Genomic DNA, 20,025 nt, shown 5'->3' on the forward strand with positions numbered 1-20,025 from the left:
CACAATTCAGAGTCTGTGTCCTGCTTCATTAGAGTGTGTCTTCTGCTGTCTCCTTTGCTTCCATCATTTCTCTTCTGATAGGACTGTGTTTGGCTTAGAGGCCTAGGCTGGAGGGGAGGAGCCACTTTTGTCTATGGCTGGAAAATGCCACTGAAGCTTTCGTAAGAGGATGTGCAGAGGCACTGGAGGCCTCTGAGTCCAGACTTCACCTCTACTCTGCCCTCAAGGAACTAAGGCCACTGGAAGCAGTCAGGCTCCAGCTGGGTTTTCCTGACCATTCTGAACAGGCATCTGGTATCTGAGGGGACTCAGCAGGACTGGGTGTGTTAAGAGCCTTGGCAGTATGGGGACAGGAAGGGCTTCGCTATCTTTTCCCTCTGCTTACAGTTTCTTGGAGGTGGCACAATCCATCTTCTTTCAAGAGCCCAGGCATGCCAGACACCCAGAAACCTCAGGAGTCCTTCCAGTCTTCCTATGATCTACTTTGCATTAAATTATCAACATTGGATATCAGCGACAGGGTGGTAGAAAGTGTGCCCCAGATCTGACCCTGCATTCTTTCCTGGGATGACTTCTGGTGGCTTTCCCTCTGTGTCTATATCCTTCACATGTGGGTAAAAGGGACTTTGTCCATCCATTCCCATGCTTGAGCCTGGCTGGGCTTGCCCCTCACTCAGCTCTTCTCACAGGACAAGAAGATCAATCTCTGCAGTCACCTGGTGGAAAACTGGTGAGGGTTTAGACTAAGGCTCCAGCTCCCTTTACTCACGTGTTAGCAAAGCAGAAAAAAATTACTCCCTTTTATCTGTGCTCAGTAAACGAAGTTCTTGACCATGAAATTCCGTAGACATAGCCAAACAATGTTTCGATGAATGAATCAAACTTCCAAGTGAATGGTGTTTTTATCATGAGATAATCGCAAGACTATTAGCTTTAGTTACGCTCTTGGCCAACTTTGTTTCCGGGAACCTTAAAGGCTGTTTAAGGCTGACTTGCACTCATAGCATGTTACAGGTAAGGGAGGCAGTGATGCCAAATGGTCAGGAGCACAGCCCCTGGAACAGACAGCCTGGATAGGACTCACACATACTAGCCATGTGGTGTTGGACAAGTTGATCCTGCAGACTGTACTTCTGTTTCTTCATCAGTACCTTCCTCATGGAGTTATTGTAAGAATTAAATTAAAATACGTAAAGCATTTGGGACAGTGCCTAGGCACAGAATTAGTGATATTATTAGGTGGGTTAGTAGTACCTAGTATTTTATTAAAACTAAGGCACATAAATGTAGGTACTTTCTTGGTTCTTCAGGAAAGTGTCAACAAAAGGTTTTTATGCCACAATATCAGGACTGCTACCTGGCTAACAGCAATAGTAATATGTAATCAGAGGCAACCCGATTTCCAAGAAGTTAAAAAGTGAAAAAAAATGTGGTTTTAGAATCTGTAAAATATGAAGCATTATTTAGTTTTTACTTTTTAAATTAAGATGTCACTAATATACTATACAATTCATCTTTAATTTTTATTTATTTTTTATTTTTAGAGAGAGACAAGGTCTTGCTCGGTTGCTCAGGCTGGAGTGCAGTGGTGCGATCATAGCTCACTGCAGCCTCAAACTCCTGAGCTCAAATGATCCTCCCACCTCAGCCTCTCAGGTAGCTGGGCCTACAGATGCACACCATCATCTGCATGTGCATCAGCTAATTTTAAATGTTTTTTTGTAGAGATAGAGTCTTGCTCTGTTGCCCAGGCTGGTCTGAAACTCCTGGCCTCAAGCGATCCTCCCACCTCGATCTCCCAAAGCTCTGGGATTACAGGTGTGAGCCATTGCACCTGACCAGAATTTACCTTTTTAAAGAGCACGGTTCAGTGGCTTTTAGAATATTACAAGGTGAACAGCCATCAACACGGTCTGATTTTAGAATATTTTCATCACCCCAAAAAGAAACTACATAACTGTTAGCAGTCTTCCCCAATTCCCCATTTTGCCTGTCCTGGCAACTGCTAACTTATTTTCTATATATATAAATTTGCCTATTGTGGACATTTCATATAAATGGAATCATACCATATATGGCCCTTTGTGTCTGGCTTCTTTCATTTAGCGTAATGTTGTCAGGGGCATCCATATTGTAGTATGTGTCAGTACTTCATTTTTTTTTATGGTCAAATAACATTCCATTGTATGGATATACTGTCTTTGCTTATTTTATTCATTAATTGTTAGACGTTGGGTTGTTTCCTCTTTTTGACTATTATGAATAATGCTGCTGTGAACATTCATGTATAAGTTTTTGTGTGGACATGTTTTTTATTCTTTTGGTCATATACCTAGGAGTGGACATACAATAATGCTATGTTTAATCATTTAATGAACTGCCATAGTGCTGTGAACATTCATGTATAAGTTTTTGTGTGGACATTTTTTTTTATTCTTTTGGTCATATACCCAGGAGTGGTCATATAATAACTCTATGTTTAATCATTTAATGAACTGCCAGAGTGTTTTCCAAAGCAGCTGTACTGTTTCACATTCCCATCAGCAATGTATGAAGGTTCCAATTTCTCCACATCCTCACCAACACTTGTTATTCTCCAGATTTTTTATTATAGCCCTCCTAGTGGGTGTGATGTGATATCTCATTATGGTTTTAATTTTATTTATTTATATTTTTAGAGATGGGAGTCTTGCTATGTTGCCCAGGCTGGACTCCAACTCCTGGGCTTGATCGATCCTTCTGTCTCAGCCTCCCAAGTAGCTGGGCTAGCACATACCAGTATGCCAGCTGGTATCTCATTATGGTTTTGATTTGCATTTCTCTGATGATTAATGTTGCTGAGCATCTTTTCCTGTGCTTATTGGCCATCCATTAGTATACCTTCTTTGGAAAAATGTCTACTCAGATCCTTCGCCCACTTTAACACTGGGTTGTCTTTCTTACTGCTAAACTGTAGGAGTACTTTACAAAATGCAATTGAGATACTAGACCATTAGCAGATATATGACTTGCAAATATTTTCTCCTTTTCTGTGGGTTGTCTTCTAACTCTCTTGATAGTGTTCTTTGAAACACGAAAATTTTAATTTTGATGAAGTTCAATGTATCTGTTTTTTTTTCTTTTGGTTGCTTTTGCTTTAGGTTCTGTATCTAAGAAACCGTTGCCTAATCCAAGGTCACGAAAATTTATACTTATGTTTCTTCTAACAGTTTTACAGTTTTAGCTCTTATATTTAGGTCTTTGACTCACTTTGAGTTAACTTCTATATTTGATGTGAGGTATAGTCTAAATTTACTTCTTTGCATGTGGATATTCAGTTTTCCCAGCACTATTTGTTGAAAAGACTACTCTTTCCCTCATTGAATTGCCTTGGCATCTTTGCCAATTGACCATAGGTAAGTGGGTTTATTTCTGGAATCTCAATTCTACTTCATTGATCTTTATGTCTATTCTTATACTGGTATGACCCAGCCTTTTTTTTTTTTCTTGCCCTGTCTTACAGTGCTGAATGATCTAGTCTTGATGACTGTAGCTTTGTAGTAAGTTTTGAAATCAGGAAGTGTGAATCTTCCAACTTTGCTTCTATTTTTAAGATTGTTTTGCCTGTTCTGGGTCCCTTTCATTTTTATATAAATTTTAAGATCAGATTGTTAATTTCTGCAAAAAAGACCACTGAAAATTTGATAAGGATTGTAATGAACTTGTGGATCAGTTTGGGGAGCACTGCTGTCTTAACAATATAAGTCTTCCAATCCATGAACATTTGGTGTGCACCAACTTGAACTCTAATTATTATCTAACAAAAAAAGCTAGTTTAGATATCCAAAATTGATGAGACACACTGAGTTAATTGCCAAATGTTTATTTCATTTTTGAGCTATATGGATAAGGTATAGTTTTATTTTGTCAAAGTAGGGGAAGAGAACAAATGGAAAGACATATAAATTCATAGAGCCTATCAGTAATCAGAGAAAGATCTCAATAGGAAAAAGTTACACTTTGTATTATATACTTCTCAAAGATATGTTCCCATTTAAGAAATCTTGCCAGGAACGGTGGCTCACACCTGTAATCCCAGCACTTTGGGAGGCAGAGGTGGGTGGATTGCATGACTTCAGGCATTCAAGACCAGCCTGGGCAACAAGAAGAAACCCTGTCTCTATAGAAAATACAAACATTAGCCAATCGTGGTGGTGCATGACTGTGGTCCCAGCTACTTGGGAGACTGAGGTGGGAGGATTGCTTGAGCCCAGGAGGTTGAGGCCGTAGTGAGCTGAGATCGTGCCACTGCACTCTAGTCTGGGTGACAGAGTGAGACCCTGTCTCAAAGAAAAGAAAGAGAAAGAGAAAGAAAGAAAGAAAGAAAGAAAGAGAGAGAGAGAGAGAGAGGGAGGGAGAGAGGGAAGGAAGGGAGAAATCTTAATATAATACGTAATAATCTAAGCATCTCTTAATTTGTTTTATGGAACAAAAAAATTATAGGGGTTTTTTTCTTATATAGAGTCTCTTAAAATTTTTTGAATAGCAGAGATAACCTTATTACATGTATAAATCCACTGCTTCTTGACTTAAGAAAACTGAAATCCTCCACTCACCCCACAAATTCTGGTATTTTTACAACAGGGTCAGCAAACCCAGGGACAAACTGTGCTAATTGCTTCTGTGTTTTGTTTTATTGACAAACTTCAATTCTGGCTTCTCTTCCTTAAATGTCAAGCAGTTTGATATTGCATTGTAACAATAACGTTACCATAGAGTGTTTAAGTAAATAACATATAAATAACACTTGTTGCTAGTGGTGACATTAATAATTACAGGAATAGAATGAGAGCAGACTGTTGTGTAGTAATGACCCCTAGAATAGACTGAGTTCCTTGGCAGTGTTAAGAATTTGTCATGTTAGTGGTCAAGGTGTTGCAATCCATTATCTCACTGAGAATTGATGACTTCAGCTATGGTTACTAGCCCTAATATTTAATGCAGCTGCCTTGAGCGACTTGAATGCTTAAAAAAATGGTCTAAGGCATTATGTCAAGAGTTACCCAAGGAAACTGAGGATCTTCGTGTATATATTTTAGGGAAACAAGTACATTTTACTTTCTTGTATAGTTCCTCTGGTTCCTCTCTATAAATAATAGTGACATTTGCACACTGGAAATGAATATTTGTCTATTTGTCAGTCTATCTATCCACCTATTTACCTATCCATCTATGTCTTACCATGTTCAACAAAGTCTCTTTCCTTCAACCCTCCCCTCCCTTTCTCTCCTCTCCCCTCCCCCTCCCTCCCCCTTCCCTTCCTTCTTCCTTCTTCCCTCCCTTCCTTTCTTCTATTAAATCTTTTATTTATTAATTCCGTAATGTTTACTAACTAGCTACTAAGTTCCAGGCACTGTTCCCAGGCACTAGGAACAAGCAATAAATAAAGAGGCCAGGTCCATGCTGTCTTAGAACTTAGCTTCTGGTGAGGAAACAAAGAAAATAAGCAGCTTGTTTTAGATGGTGTTAAGTGCTCTAAGACAACAAAGCAGGGTGATGTGATAGACTGTGGTGTGGGGCTATTTTAGGTAGGAAGATCAAGGAAGGCTTCTCTGAGGAGGTGGCAAGTGAGCTGAGATCTGAATGATGAGAAGGAACCAGGCTTGAGGAGCTACAGAGGCAGAGCCTTACAGAAAGAGGAAACAGCTAGTACAAATATTTGAAGCAGTTTAAAATAATAGTCAATACAACAAAAACATACAAAAAGATAAAAGTAGGAATGAGGGGAAATGAAAGAGAACAGGAGAAAGTTGTGATGCAGATATGCAAACTGTAGTTTGACAAAGTTATTAAAATTGAGTTGCAAATTTGGGTGCTGTCTTCCTAGAAGTCAAGGTGAAAGGGAAATGTGATCAATCTCATGGTCTGCTTTCTTTATAAAGAAAAGTCATGTCAGTGTCTCTAGGGAAAGTATTGTTTTCTGGCACTCAGGATTGAAATATATTTCTTGCATTGACCCTCTTAAACAGGGCATATAGGTGATTACATTAGTGTGGTAGGCCCCTCCTCCCAAATCCAAAGACTTGGAAATACTATGTGGAATTCAAAGGCAGGAATACAATTCATTTCAGAAAATACCATGACTAGGAATAGAAAGCTGTCAGAACTCTTTTGGTCTCTTCTCTCTGTATATCTTTTTCAACCTTCCTGTTCATTTCTCATTTTTCCCGCAGCCTAGTTTTCTGCATTTCTTTTGGCCACATGGCGGAAAAGTATGTCTCTTGACAGCCTCTGATTTTCTATTTTAAAGATGTTTCTATGTTTCCACATTAGCTTCCTAGAGAAAGACTGAAATCTCTCCATCCTAATTCCAAATTCCTGGGAGAGAGGGATATGATTGCCTTATCTTGAGTCAGGTCCCTACTACTGGAGCAATCAACTGTAGCCAGGTGGCCTGGTTACCTTGTCTGAGGATCCAGGGCTAGTTTCCAGAAAAAGACATCTGGTTATACTGCTGTTTTTAAAATGCAACTTGCATTGAAGGTCAAGAAACCATCAGTGGGTAGACACTAGTCTTCAAAAGAGATTAAAAGTATCAGGGTGCATAGCATGTGATGCAGGTAATGTTTTATAAAACTTGTTTCAGCTATTAAATATATGAATACATGTGTATTGAGTGATAATGTAAAACATATTTATTTTGATGGATTGTGCTCAAAAAAGTTTGAAAAGCTCTGGACTAGACAAGCTGGTAGGATTCTGCTATAGAGATGTAATAAACAACATTCTTCAAGTAATCCCTCTAGTAAATGTAGAGGTATCATGAATATTTTTTAAACAACATCTCTTAATATAAGCAAATGGCATAGTGCTAAACATGACTTGGTGCAGGCAATGTTGCAATGGTGAAGACGAAGTGGTACAAACATACAGTTTTTTGATGGTCTGGTTTAATCCAGGGCAAAACATAGTCCAGTGGTTGTTTTTGCTTTTAGAGTCAGGGCTGGCTATCACCCAGGCTGGAACCTGTCAATATGTTACCATATATACAAAGGGCACTTTACAGATGTGATTAATGCCCTTAAGATGGGGGAGGCTATCCTAGGAGATCTTTTTTAATCTCCTAGAGGCTAGTACCTAGTAGTACGTCATTATATGGTAGGTTTCTTGCAGCCCTTTGGTGGCCAGGTAGTTCTGAATTTTGTAGAGACGGGGGTCTCCCAGTGTTACCCAGGCTGGTCTTGAAGTTCTGGGTTCTAGCAATCCTCCTGCCTTGGCCTCCCAAAGTACTGAGATTATCGGTGTGATCCACTGTGCCCGGCCTAGTCCAGTGGTTTGAAGTTTGAAGTTTGAAGTTACCAGTCACCCATTATGACCATTTTGAGTTTTTTGATGAAAAGGACTGGATGAACTAGTTGCCAAATGTACCCTCCCCGCAAGCAATACAATGAATCCACCTGCCGTGGTATCAAGTTACTTGCTACCAGTCAGTCTAATTTTAGAAAACATCTGCCTCAAATAACTAGACTAGTATTAGGAGAGTTGAATTTCTTTCCCACAGCTGCTAAAGAGTAGGACCTAGGACCACAGAAGCCATTCCTAGTTCAGGCCAATAAATGCATTAGCATACAGCTGGACCCTCTGTTGCATGGGGCAGGCATTCAGATGGTTCTTATAGGTTTGTAGCTAAAACATATCCCTGAGAATTGTCATTTGATCTGTCAGTCTTCTCAGCCCCTGCCTGGGGACAAACACCCTCCCCCCAGCATTTTCCCGTCTTTTTAGGCCAGCTCCCCACCCACTGCAGTTCAAGGCTTGCAGCCCTAGCTCCAACGGGCTGGGGGTTGAGGGCTTGACCCCGAGCGAGAAGAGTGGCCTGAGCATCAATCACCTCAGTACTGTGATATTCCTACTACAAAGCTTTATTTTACGTAACATATGGCTGCTCCTCTGTGCCCCAGACGGGATATTAGGTCCGTTTCTAAGGGGAGCTGCCCTTGGGCGCGCCTGGGGCTGCACTCGGGGCACGTGGGCGCCGTTGTGCAGCCGGCACCTCTGGGCCAGCCCCGCGGCTTGGAGAAGGGGCTTTGCACCCGCCGCCGCTCTTTGTCCCCGCGCGGCCCCCGTCCACCGGCCTGCGGCTGTTCTGCGGGCCGAAAAGTTTCTCCCGGTGCAGAATTCTGGGCTCAGCGACAGCCTACGCCAAGTGTGCGCACCTGTAGGAGACCCGCCCGTCCGCCGGCCGCGGTGAGTGGTCCCTGGAGTCACAGCTCAGGGCGGGCCCGCGGGATGGGGCGGGTGGCCCGGGGCGCAGCCGGCCCAGGCCGTTGCTATGGCAACGTAGTGGGCAAACGGGCCTCTGGGTCTCTCGCTGCCGGTCGGCTGGCGACCCCCCAGCGGAGGGACCGGGCTGAACCCGCGGACCCCTCCGAGTGTCTCCCGGGACCCAGCCGTTGGGACCCCATTTCCCCCGGGTCCGGTATTTGGGGTGGTCTCTGTCTGCCCCGGTTCATCTCCACCGTCTCACCTCCACCCCATCTTGGGACGTGAAACTTTTTGAAAGTATAAAGCGAACTTACTGTAGGGTAAGTGTGTGCGAAACATCCTTAGAACTTCTGAAGTTGTGTTTCTTTCTTTTTTTAAATCTCCTAGAGCCTGGTACCTAGTAGGACCTCATTATATGGTAGGTTTCTTGTTGCCCTTAAGATAGTCTCTTACACCTAGAGGATGCACATAGGAGATGATAGGATGACATAAAGCAGCCCCGTACTGGCTGTGTGGACAGGTAATTTAAGCACTCTCCCTCAGCTTCCTAAATGTAGACTATAATTTCTCATAAGGTCGTGGGTTTCAGTGAACCTATATGTGAAGCTCTTTTGTGAACCGTACATGTAAAAAGCACTTGAGCATTAGTTGTAAGGGATATTTGCATGCTAAAAGTGGTCTGGTGCTCCCCGTCCCATATCACCAGCTAAGGAGGACCTTCTTTTTTGACCACCAAATGACTCCAATATCCAACCAGAAAATAGGATGGTCCTGCCTTGGAAGAGGGCTCTGTGAATGGAAAGGAACATAAGCAAGTTTTGAACCTAAACTCTTTCCTTGTTCTCCAGGCCCATGCCTTTAGACTGTGATGGATATGCAGATATATCGCACATTGAAATTTTTAGCTCGTGTAAATCTCAGTTGCACTCTCAATGAGTCATACCAACCTCTATCTAGTTTGCAAATCAGAAATCTTGGCCTCATCCTTGATACCTCGTACTTTCTTCCTTTCCATATCTAAACAATCGTCAAGTTCTATTCATTTTATCTATCTTCAAACCAAATCTCAAATCTATCTGAGTATCTGTGTCTCTGATACTATCACCCTAGACCAGTCTACCATTATCTGTTGTCCAGTAGTAGCCTCTTAACTAATCTAAAGGTATTTACCCTTTCCTTTCAATATTCCCATCCATTCTTTGCCCTGCAGCAGCAGTAGTGTTTTAACAACTAAAGTTTGATTATGCTACCTCCCCCCCTCCTCTAGCTCAAAATCCATCATGGCTTCTGGTTATTCTTAGGATGAAGACAAAACTCTTAATGTGGCCTAGAAGTTGGGTGACCATGTCCATGACCATTCAGACCAAGATATTTTTTGAGAGTAATAGAAAGTACCAGCCTGACCAACATGGTGAAACCCTGTCTCTACTAAAAAATACAAAAATTAGCTGGGTATGGTGGTGCATGCCTGTAATCCCAGCTTCCCAGGAGGCTGAGGCAGGTCTGAGAATCGCTTGAACCCAGGAGGCAGAGGTTGCCATGAGCCGAGATCGTGCCACTGCACTCCAGCTTGGGCAACAGAGTGAGACTTTGTCTCAAAAAAAAAAAAAAGTTATTATTTATACTAGGACAAAAGGTCTAACCTGGGTCTCTGTCAGGCAAACTGAGGCAAATGGTTATTCTACATTGGCTTCTTTTCAGACTTTTGTGCCATTTTCCCTCCTACACAGGGCTGTTGCATATGATAGTCTCCCTGCCAGATGTGCTCTTCCTTCTTCTAACTCTTATTCACATCTCAGATCAAATATTTCCTCAGGAAAACTGCTTCTGACTGTCTAGGACAAACCTGCTTAACATAGGTTCTTCTGACACCAGTGATTTCTCCTTAGTAGCACTTAATCACAATCGCAATTTAAAATTTGTCTGTGTAAATACTTGAATGATAAGCATTTTCCTATGTCATTAAACAGTCTCTGAAAATATCACATAGTGGTTAGGAGCACAGGCGGACAGCTTAGATCTGAATCCCAGCTTTGTCACAATTCCTTATCTGAAACCTTATGATGCTAGTTGTGTTTTAAAATTCAGAATTTTCACTTTATCGGAAGATGACATGGTATAGACCCTGTATCATGTCTAGTGGGATCTGGGGCAGCACCTTGTAATCAAACACATTAACTTCTTTAGTAAAATGAATTCGCTCTAAGTAGGACAGAGATAATACATTGTTTCATTGTCAGTTTAGATCTCGTTTTGCAAATGAGTTTGCCACAGGTTTATGAAAACACTTGACTCTTGTTGGAGCCCTAGGTGGGAGGATCGCTTGAGGCTAAGAGTTTGATACCAGCTTGGGTAGCATAATAAGACCCATCTCTACAAATTTTTAAAAAATTAGCCGGGCGTGGTGGTGTGCATCTATGGTCCCAGCTACTCCGAAGGCTGAGGTGGGAGGATCTCTTGAGCCCCAGAGCAAACCACAGGCTGCAGTGAGCTATGATTGCACCACTGCAGTCCAGTCTGGGTGACAGAGTGAGACCCTATCTCTGAAAAAAAGGAAAAAAAAAAAAAAAAAAAAAAGAAAACACTTGATTTTCTGAGATTTTTGGGTTTTAGAATTTCAGATGAGGATGAGAATTTCAGATGTGATTCTGCTTTAGTGTAACCTTGAGTCCATCATTTAACTCCTCTGGCCTCAGATTCCTCAACTGTAAAATGGAGATGATACTAGCACCTGCCTATGTCACAGGCTCCATGTCGTGCTGTTTTGAGAAGTAAATGAGTTAGTACATGTTAACTGTGTAGAACAGGGAATGGTCCTTCGTCAGTACTATAAAAAGGTCAGTTCTCATATCATTTTTATTAGCTCAGTAATAACCCACACTATGGATGAAACATAATTTATTTGCAATGTACTTATTGTTGAATATTTAGACTTCAGGTACAAAATGTAATAATGGATGTCTTTACACTTAAATCTTTTTGCTACATTTTTGATTACTTCAGGTCAGTTCCTAGGCTGGGCATGGGGACGCATGCATGTAAAACCAGCACTTTTGGAGGCTGAGGTGGGAGGATCACTGAGGCCAGGAGTTTGAGACCAGTCTGGGCAACATAGCAAGACCCTATCTCTAAAAAAATAAAAAAATTAGCCAGGTGTGGTGGCATGCACCTGTAGCCAGCCCCTAATGCTCAGGAGGCTGAAGTGGGAGGATCTCTTTGACCCAGGAATTCAAGGCTGCAGTGAACTTGCCACTGCATTCCAGCCTGGGCAATGGAGTGAGACCCTGTGTCAAAAAAAAAAAAAAAAATCAGTTCCCAAAAATGAAATTATAGGGAGGTCAAAGGGCAGGGACATTGTGAATGCTCTCAAAACATCGAAACATTGCCATACTGTTTTTCAGAAAGATTATGCCAATTTACATTGCCACCGTCAGTTTTATGACACCCATATTAGCATTATTATTTTAAAAACTTTGCTAATTTCACAGATAAAAATGGCACCTCCTGGCCGGGCGTGGTAGCTCACACCTGTAATCCCAACACTCTGGGAGGTCGAGGTGGGCAGATCACAAGGTCAGGAGATCAAGACCATCCTGGCTAACGCGGTGAAACCCCGTCTCTACTAAAAATACAAAAAATTAGCTGGGCGTGTTGTGGGCACCTATAGTGCCAGCTGCTTGGGAGGCTGAGGCAGGAGAATGGCGTGAACCCGGGAGGCGGAGCTTGTAGTGAGCCGAGATCGCACCGCTGCACTCCATCCTGGGTGACAGAGTGAGACTCCATCTCAAAAAAAAAAAAAAAAATTAAGTAAATAAAATAAAATGGCACCTCCTTATTTTAACTCACATCTGTCATTATTAATGTGTTTTAAGTGTTAAGAAATCTTATTGTTAGCTATTGGCTATTTCTTTTTTGTGAATTGCCTACAAAAGCTTTTTGATGGTTTTTGTGTTAGAGTCTTAGTTTTTTCTTATCAATTGTTTGATTTTTATCTTCCCCAGCCCAGGCAGGAGCCACTATTCTGGGCTTTGGCTGGAATTAGTTGGATAAATTATCCCTGGAGCATGGGGCGAGTTGTTACTTGCCTGTAGGCTACATGGCAAGGTAGAAAACTGTTTCAGAGGCTGTTTCTTGGGGGAAAAATCTGGAATCAAGACCGGGCTGATTGCTTGTTTATCTGAACTTTGAGTCAAACAGGGCTTGGAAGAAAGAGAGCATCCAGGTAGGAGGCAAAAACCGAGACAGATAAGGAAAGGCAGAGTAGTTTTCAAAGCTGGAGGAGAGAAGCTGCAATCTCTTTTTTTGCGGAGACATTGCAGTTTCCTGTATGGAGGACGAGGGAATGCTGGGGGCCCTGTCTTGGCCACGCACTGAACCATGTGAACTCTTGATATAATGAGGATATTAACCCTTCGATGTGGGGCATTTTCCCCACAATTGCCTTTTCATTTATGAAGGCTTATGATTTATAGAAATTAAAACAATTTTATGTTGTCTGCCTGTTAATCTTTTCCTTTATGATCCATTGCTTTTATTCTTAGAAAGTCCTTCCCATGAAGAGAACAGCTACCTATCTGCATTTTCTTTAAAAATGTTATTTTGTAATGTCAGCAAATCAAGAGGTAAAATAAGTACAAGAAAGCTGAGTAGTGTGATGTCCAATAAAAAACCTAAAAGAGGATGATACAAAGGTGGGTACTTGTGTCTTCCTCATGTGTCCTTGAATCAAGGACTAGAAAAGAGCTTATACTGCTTGCTGTAAGGGAGATTTAGGAAGGCTGTTTCTGATAGTTGTTTGAACTGATGGCTGTTTCAACCATTGACTTCTCTGTCACACATTGTAGAAGCTTATCCTTAGAGACTTACAGAAGAAGTATCCTTCTGAAAGAGAAGATGTGTTCTCTGGAGCTATTTTCTACTTTTATTCATCTGATGATACTATGTAGTACTTCAAACACCTCTAGTTGTTAAATACTGAGAAATAACTTCCCTGTTTTCAAAAAGAGGCTTACAAAATGGAAAATGCAATATAAAATTAATTGCTGACTTTTTTTGGCGTTGTTAAATTGGTATGCCTTAAGATGCGATTCAGAAAGAATTTCCTTTCCTGCTAAACTCCACTATATATGAGTGAGGCTAATTGTGTTTTGTTTATCTTAGAGCTCTAGAATATGAAGAATGGACATCCTATTGTTAAGCTTTGTTAATATATATTTTCTTAGTTTATTAACTAAAATACATTGTAGAGTGCATAAGAAATGACTAACCTCACAAATCCCACAGTTTTATTGACCTGAAGTTGTTTTATTTTAAAAGGTTTACAAGGTGAGGGGCAATAATTTTAATAATTAGAATGTCCTTTCTACGTATAATGAACTAATGATCTTTCTTAACCATTGACTTCTCAGTTAAGGTCAATAAGGATGTGGTATTACGTTAGAAATAAATTAAGAAAAAACAATTTTCTATTGATAAAGATAAGTTCAGTTAGGAATACTATTATTGATCCTTATTTTTGATAAAGTTATTTAGTAAACAATATTGACTATTATAAACATTCATTCAATAAATATTTATAGGGTGCTGATCATATGCCAGGCATAGTTCTAGAATATTGTATTATATCTTTACTTTTATAGTGTATGTGTGAAAAGTTTGCTGTGATTCAGTATTCTTAACATGAGTTGATTATTTGGAAAAACTGGCCATTTGGACTCACACATATTAATTCAGAGACTTATAAAAAAGCCTTAAGTAAAATGTTCATGCAGTCTCCAAGGTTGAGATGTTGGAAATTGAAAGTTCTACTCTGTTACTTTGTCATTATCATGGTAGAATGCTTGTCTACAACAGAGCTCACTGGGAGAGAATCCGTTTACCATTTACCAAAGGCAGTGCATCTGAGGCTCAGGTTCTTAGACTTGAATTCTTTCAAGTTTGTTTGCTGCCAGCAAATCTAACATCGAGGCTCTTATATCTGCTGTAAGGAGCTCAGCTTCCAAACAGGTGAAATATTGGGAAGAAAGCAAATATTTATCCTTGGATATTTTTCATGGAAATCCAATTAATTTTCCTCTCAGTCGTCTTTATTTTGGTTTTCAGTTTATGGCAATAAAATTCAATATTTTTCATATTTGTTATTATAAAAGTAAACACCAATATCCAGCAGTGATTTTCAAGTTAACTTCTTTATTGCTTTTCTGTCATATCTCTTTGATGGTACATATAATATGTAAACTTGGCGCCTTTTTATAGTTGCACCTCACCTTTTTTATTGAGATATGATTTACATACCATAAAATTCACCGTTTTAAAGTACGCACTAGTTAAACAGTAGTGACACTAGCAATCATAACTACTATTTAATTCCAGAACATTTTTATCACCCCCAAGAAGAACCCTCACATCCAATAGCAGTCATGCCTTGTTCTCCCTTTCCCTGAGCCCCTGGCAAACATCAGTCTTTCTCTAGATTTGCCTCTTATGGAAATTTTATATAAATGGAATTATACAATATGTGGCATTTTGAATCTGACTTCTTTCACTTAGCATGATGTTTTCAAAGTTCATTTCTGTCGTAGTATGTATCAGTCCTTTATTCCTTTTTATGACCAAATAGAATTCCATTGTATGGTACATTTTGTGTATCCATTCATCAGTTGATGACCATTTGGGTGATTTTCTTTTTTTTTTTGGTATTTTGAGTAATGCTGCTAAGAATATTCATGTACAAGTTTTTGTGTGAACATATATTATCAGTTCTCCTGGGTTCTCTAAGAGTAGAATTGCTGATTATATGGTAACTCTGTGTTTAACTTTTTGAGGAACTGTCAAACTGTTTTCCAAAGTGGCTGTACCATTTTGCATTCCCAACAGCAATGTATGAGGGTTCTCATTTCTCCATACCTTCACTAGAACTTGTTACTGTCTGAGTATAGCCATCCTAGTATGTGTGAAGTGGTATTTCATTATGGTTTTGATTTACATTTTCCTGATAACTAATGATGTTAGGATCTTTTCATGTGTTAATATGGAAGATCTGCAATTTGTATATCTTCTTTGGAGAAATACCTATTCAAATATTTTGTCTGTGTTTAATTTGGAGAAATACCTATTCAAATATTTTGTCTGTTTTTAATTTGGGTTGTCTTTTTCTTGTTCAGTTGTAAGAGTTCTTTATGTAGTCCGGATATTAGACTCTTCTCATATAATTGATTTGCAAATATTTTCTTGCATTTCGTAGATTGTCTTTTTACCTCCTTGGTAGTGTTCCTTGAAGCACAAAAATTTTTAATTTTATAAAGTCCAATATATTTTTTCTTCAGTTTAGTTGCCATATCTAAAATACACTATAGCCTAATACAAGGTCATAAAGATTTACCCGTATGTTTTCTTCTAAAAGTTCTGTAATTTTAGCTCTTATATTTAGATTCTGGATCCATTTTGAGTTAATTTTTGTTTATAATTTGAAGTAGATGTCCAGATTCGTTCTTTTATGTGTAGCTATTCAGTTGTCCTGTTTCTTGTACACTTCATTTCACTTGTTAAAGTCAACTCGTCAGGCATGTTTTGGGGAGACAAAATTTGGCTAATTCCTTGTCACTCCAGTTATATGCCACCATCCTACACAGAGGACATTCCAGACAAAGAACCATTCCATATTGCTAACAGGACTTTGGCTCCAAATTTCCATGTAGGGGTATAATTTGGTGAATTAGTGCTATGGATTGAATGTTTGTGTCCCCTCAGAATTCATATTTTGAGGTCTAAATCCCCAGTGTGATGGTATTTTGGGGCATTTGAAAGGTAATTAGGTCATGAGGGTGGAGCCCTCATGAATAGTACTAGTGACCTTATAAGGGGATGGAAAGATGAGAGTGCTCTCTGTTCTCCACCATGCGAGGACACAGCAGGAAGATGGCCATCTGCAAACCAGGAAGAGTACCCCCATCAAGCATCAGATCTGCTGGTGTCCTGGTCTTGGACTTCTCAGCCTCCAGAACTGTGAGAAATAAATGTTTGTTGTTTAAACCACCCAGTTGATGGTATTCTGTTAGAGCAGCCTGAACTAAGATAATTGGTCTGTTGAGGATGTAAGCTTCAAGTCTGCTTCCCTGTCTAATCTCACTTAAGGCCTCTAAGTTGACCTATAGGGTGCCTCTTTGCCATCTGTTTTTCAGGATTGTAATCTGATTCCCACTTGACCCCTTGGCGAAAGGGAAGAGCAAAGGAAGGATTACCCTCTCCTAAGGTGAAGAGGCCTTAAGATTTTCCTTACAGCCTCATGGGAGCAACAGGAAGGGCCATGAGAACCTTTCCACAAAGAAAAGATGATGATCCTCAAGGGAAGAAAGAACTTTTCATCTTTTTTTTTTTTTTAACCTTCCATTGAAAACTCCTTCTTCTGGAATTGTGATCCAGTTGAACTGTGGCTTGTTCAGAACTCCTTTTCTTGGAGTGGAATGATAGGGAGGTGTGCCTCGTGTTCTTCCCAGAGGTTCAAGTGTGCAGTGGGAAAAAGCTTAGGATTGGTGAGCTCAGGCTTACCTGGGTTCAAATTTTGGTCCTGCATTTCTAGCTTTGGTTCCTTTTTCTATGAAATGGGGCTTATAATTATAATTTCCCAGAATTCTGAAAAGCAAATGTCATAGGTAAAGTGCCTAACAAATATGTAGCCCTTCAATAAATGCTAGTTTCCCATCTCTATGTTTTCCAATTTTCTAATAAATTTGTATAAATGCAGTGTAAAAAACTCCATAGAGTCTTAGAGTTGGAAGGGATCTTCATACTTGTTGTTATAAATAATACTTTGCTGAATCTGTTATAGCTCTTTTCATGTTTGTTCACTTGATTTGTTGTTTTTGTTGATCACCTACTGTGCATCAGACACCATTCTGTCTGTCACAGATCACTGAGGGAGAGATGCCAGATACACATGACACACAGCCTGGCATGCGGTTGCCACTGTACTCATCCCTCACTTCCTTCATTTGAGTCGTTCACTTACTAAATAATGAGCCAGATACTATGCTAGGTTTTTGGGATACAAAGATAAAAAGATACACTCTATGTCGAGCTTATAATCTGTTGTGGAGGGAAAAACAGCCAATAATTTTTTTTTGTTTTTTAGACAGAGTCTTGCTCTGTCACCAAGGCTGGAGTGCAGTGGTGTGATCTTGGCTCACTGCAACTTCCACCTCCCGGGTCCAAGCAATGCTTCTGCCTCAGCCTCCCAAGTAACTGGGATTACAGGTGGCCACCACCATGCCAAGCTAATTTTTGTAGTTTCAGTAGAGACAGGATTTCACCATGTTGGCCAGTCTGGTCTCAAACTCCTGACCTCAAGTGATCTGCCCATCTCGGCCTCCCAGAGTGCTGGGATTACAGGCGTGAGCCACCGTGCCCAGCCCAAGCCAAGAAATTATAATCCCCTGTGGCAGGTGCTGTAACAGACACATTGGTTGGTGTGAAGGGAGATGGAGGAGAGCACTTCTATGCCTGCTTAGGGGAAGTCAGGGAGGGATGAGCAAAAGGGAAGAGGAAGCTGAGGCAGAAGGAGCAGCAGACTAAAAGGCCTAGAGGTGGAAAAGCATGTAAGTCTTAGAGGACGTTGAGATCTAGAAGAATAATGGCAGACAATGACTCAACAGGCTAGCATGCCATTTTACAAAGAGCCTGTTATGCCAGGTTGAGATTTGAAGTCCGTTTTTTTTTTTTTTTTTTCCGAGATAGAGTCTGGCTCTGTTGCCCAGACTAGAGTGGAGTGGCATGATCTCGGCTCACTGTAGCCTTTGCCACGTGGGATCAAGCCATCCTCCCATCTCAGCCTCCTGAGTAGCTGGGAGCACAGGCATGCACTGCCATGCCCGGCTAAATTTTTTGTTTTTCGAGATGGAGTTTTGCTCTTGTTGCCGAGGCTGGAGTGCAATGGCGCAATCTCGGCTCACTGCAACCTCTGCCTCCCGGGTTCAAGCAGTTCTCCTGCCTCAGCCTCCCTAGTAGCTGGGACTACAGGCGCCCACTACCACGCCTGGCTAATTTTGTATTTTCAGTAGAGATGAGGTTTTACCATGTTGGTCAGGCTGGTCTCGAACTCCTGACCTCAAGTGATCTGCCCGCCTTGGCCTCCCAAAGTGCTAGGATTACAGGTATGAGCCACTATGCCTGGTGCTAATTTTTAATTTTTGTATTTTTTGTAGAGACAGGGTTTTGCCATGTTGCTGAGGCTGGTCTTGAACTCCTGGTCTCAAGCAATCTGCCTGTCTCAGCCTCCCAAAGTGCTGGGATTACAGGCGTGAGCCACCGAGCCTGGCCTGAGGTCCATTTTGTTGGATAAGACAGAAACACAATTTGTAGTTAATTAACATCTGTCTTGGACTTGCTCTTCTTCTAAGGCTAGCTTAAAAAAATCATTTTTGGCTGGGCACGCCTGTAATTCCAGCACTTTGGGAGGCCTAGGCGGGCAGGTCACCTGAAGTCAGGAGTTCGAAACCAGCCTGGCCAACATGGTGAAACCGCATCTCTACTAAAAATACAAAAATTAGCTGGGCGTGGTAGTGGGCGCGTGTAGTCCCATCCTCTTGGGAGGGTGAGGCAGGAGAATTGCTTGAACCTGGGAGGCGAGGTTGCAGTGAGCTGAGATTGCGCCACTGCACTCTAGCCTGGGTGACAGAGTGAGACTCCGTCTCAAAAAAAAAAAAAAAAAAAGGGTTGGGCGCAGTGGCTCACGCCTGTAATCCCAGCACTTTGGGAGGCCAAGGTGGGTGGATCACCTGAGGTCAGGAGTCTGAGACCAGCCTGGCCAACATGGTGAAGCCTCGTCTCTACTAAAAATACAAAAATTGGCTAAGCCTGGTGGTGCATGCCTGTAATCCCAGCTACTGGGGAGGCTGAGGCAGGAGAATCGCTTGAACCTGGGAGGTGGGGGTTGCAGTCAGCTGAGATCGCACCACTGCACTCCAGCCTGGGTGACTCCATCTCAAAAAAAAAAAAAAAAAAAAAAAAAAAAATCATTTTCTTTGTCTTTTGTCTGTAGCATTTTCTCTAAGAATCTGCTATTTTGGGCTTTTTGCCTTCCTCATTGTCTTCATATAGCATCCTGCCTAGATTAACTGCCTGTTTACTTTAGGGTTATAACGTTTCACTTCATGGAGAGCTCCCTCTGTGGCTGTATGCTTTGTCTGAAAGGGTCTATCTCCTGTTTGCCCCAGCACTTAGTAACAGGAAAGACCTTTCCTACTGGATGGCTGAGACCTTGTAGAGAGAGAGCTGTTGGAGAAGGGCTAGGTTTAAGGGGGAAGATGCCTAAACCAGAGGTTTATCTTCTGGTGCTTCTGACGTTGGCATTATCGTAGTCTTGCTCTGATCATCGCCCATAGTCTCTTACTGATTGGCCTTGCTCCAAGGCTGTGTCTCTCAGGCCTCTCTTGCCCTGCCTTATTTGTGGTATTAATAACTGAGAGTTGAGGAGTGACCCGCAGCTCAGGAGTTCTGGTCTTGTTGAGCAGCCATCCTTAATGTATCCAGTTACAGTATTCATTCTCGCAAGACACAGCCCGAGCTGGCACTTCAGACATGAAGGAATATGTATGAAGTTCCAGACATCACTCATGTAGGACTTAGTTCTGGAATTCTCCCTACATTATGAATCATTGAAGGAACCGGCATTGAAAGAAGATTGGTGAGAGGTGAGAAGGGAGGGTATGATAGCTATTTGCAAATATTTGAAGAGTTGTTCAAGTATAGCAAAGACCCAGATTTTGGTCTTGAGTTCAGGCCCTA

The 20,025-nt window shown here is 41.2% G+C and overlaps 1 protein-coding gene across 3 annotated transcripts in view; it reads left to right on the plus strand.

Moving 5' to 3' along the window:
• The first annotated feature begins 8,087 nt into the window (after positions 1 to 8,087).
• Positions 8,088 to 20,025, plus strand: part of STK33 (serine/threonine kinase 33) — a 213,532-nt gene continuing 201,594 nt past the window's right edge. For all 3 annotated transcript variants that reach the window (XM_065528598.2, XM_065528600.2, XM_065528601.2), the window contains exon 1: positions 8,088 to 8,226. The gene's annotated coding sequence lies outside the window, so the exon portion shown is untranslated. The remainder of the gene's footprint in view (positions 8,227 to 20,025) is intronic.

The sequence above is a fragment of the Macaca fascicularis genome, chromosome 14 (assembly GCF_037993035.2).
Source record: "Macaca fascicularis isolate 582-1 chromosome 14, T2T-MFA8v1.1".
Classification (NCBI taxonomy): Eukaryota; Metazoa; Chordata; class Mammalia; order Primates; family Cercopithecidae; genus Macaca; species Macaca fascicularis.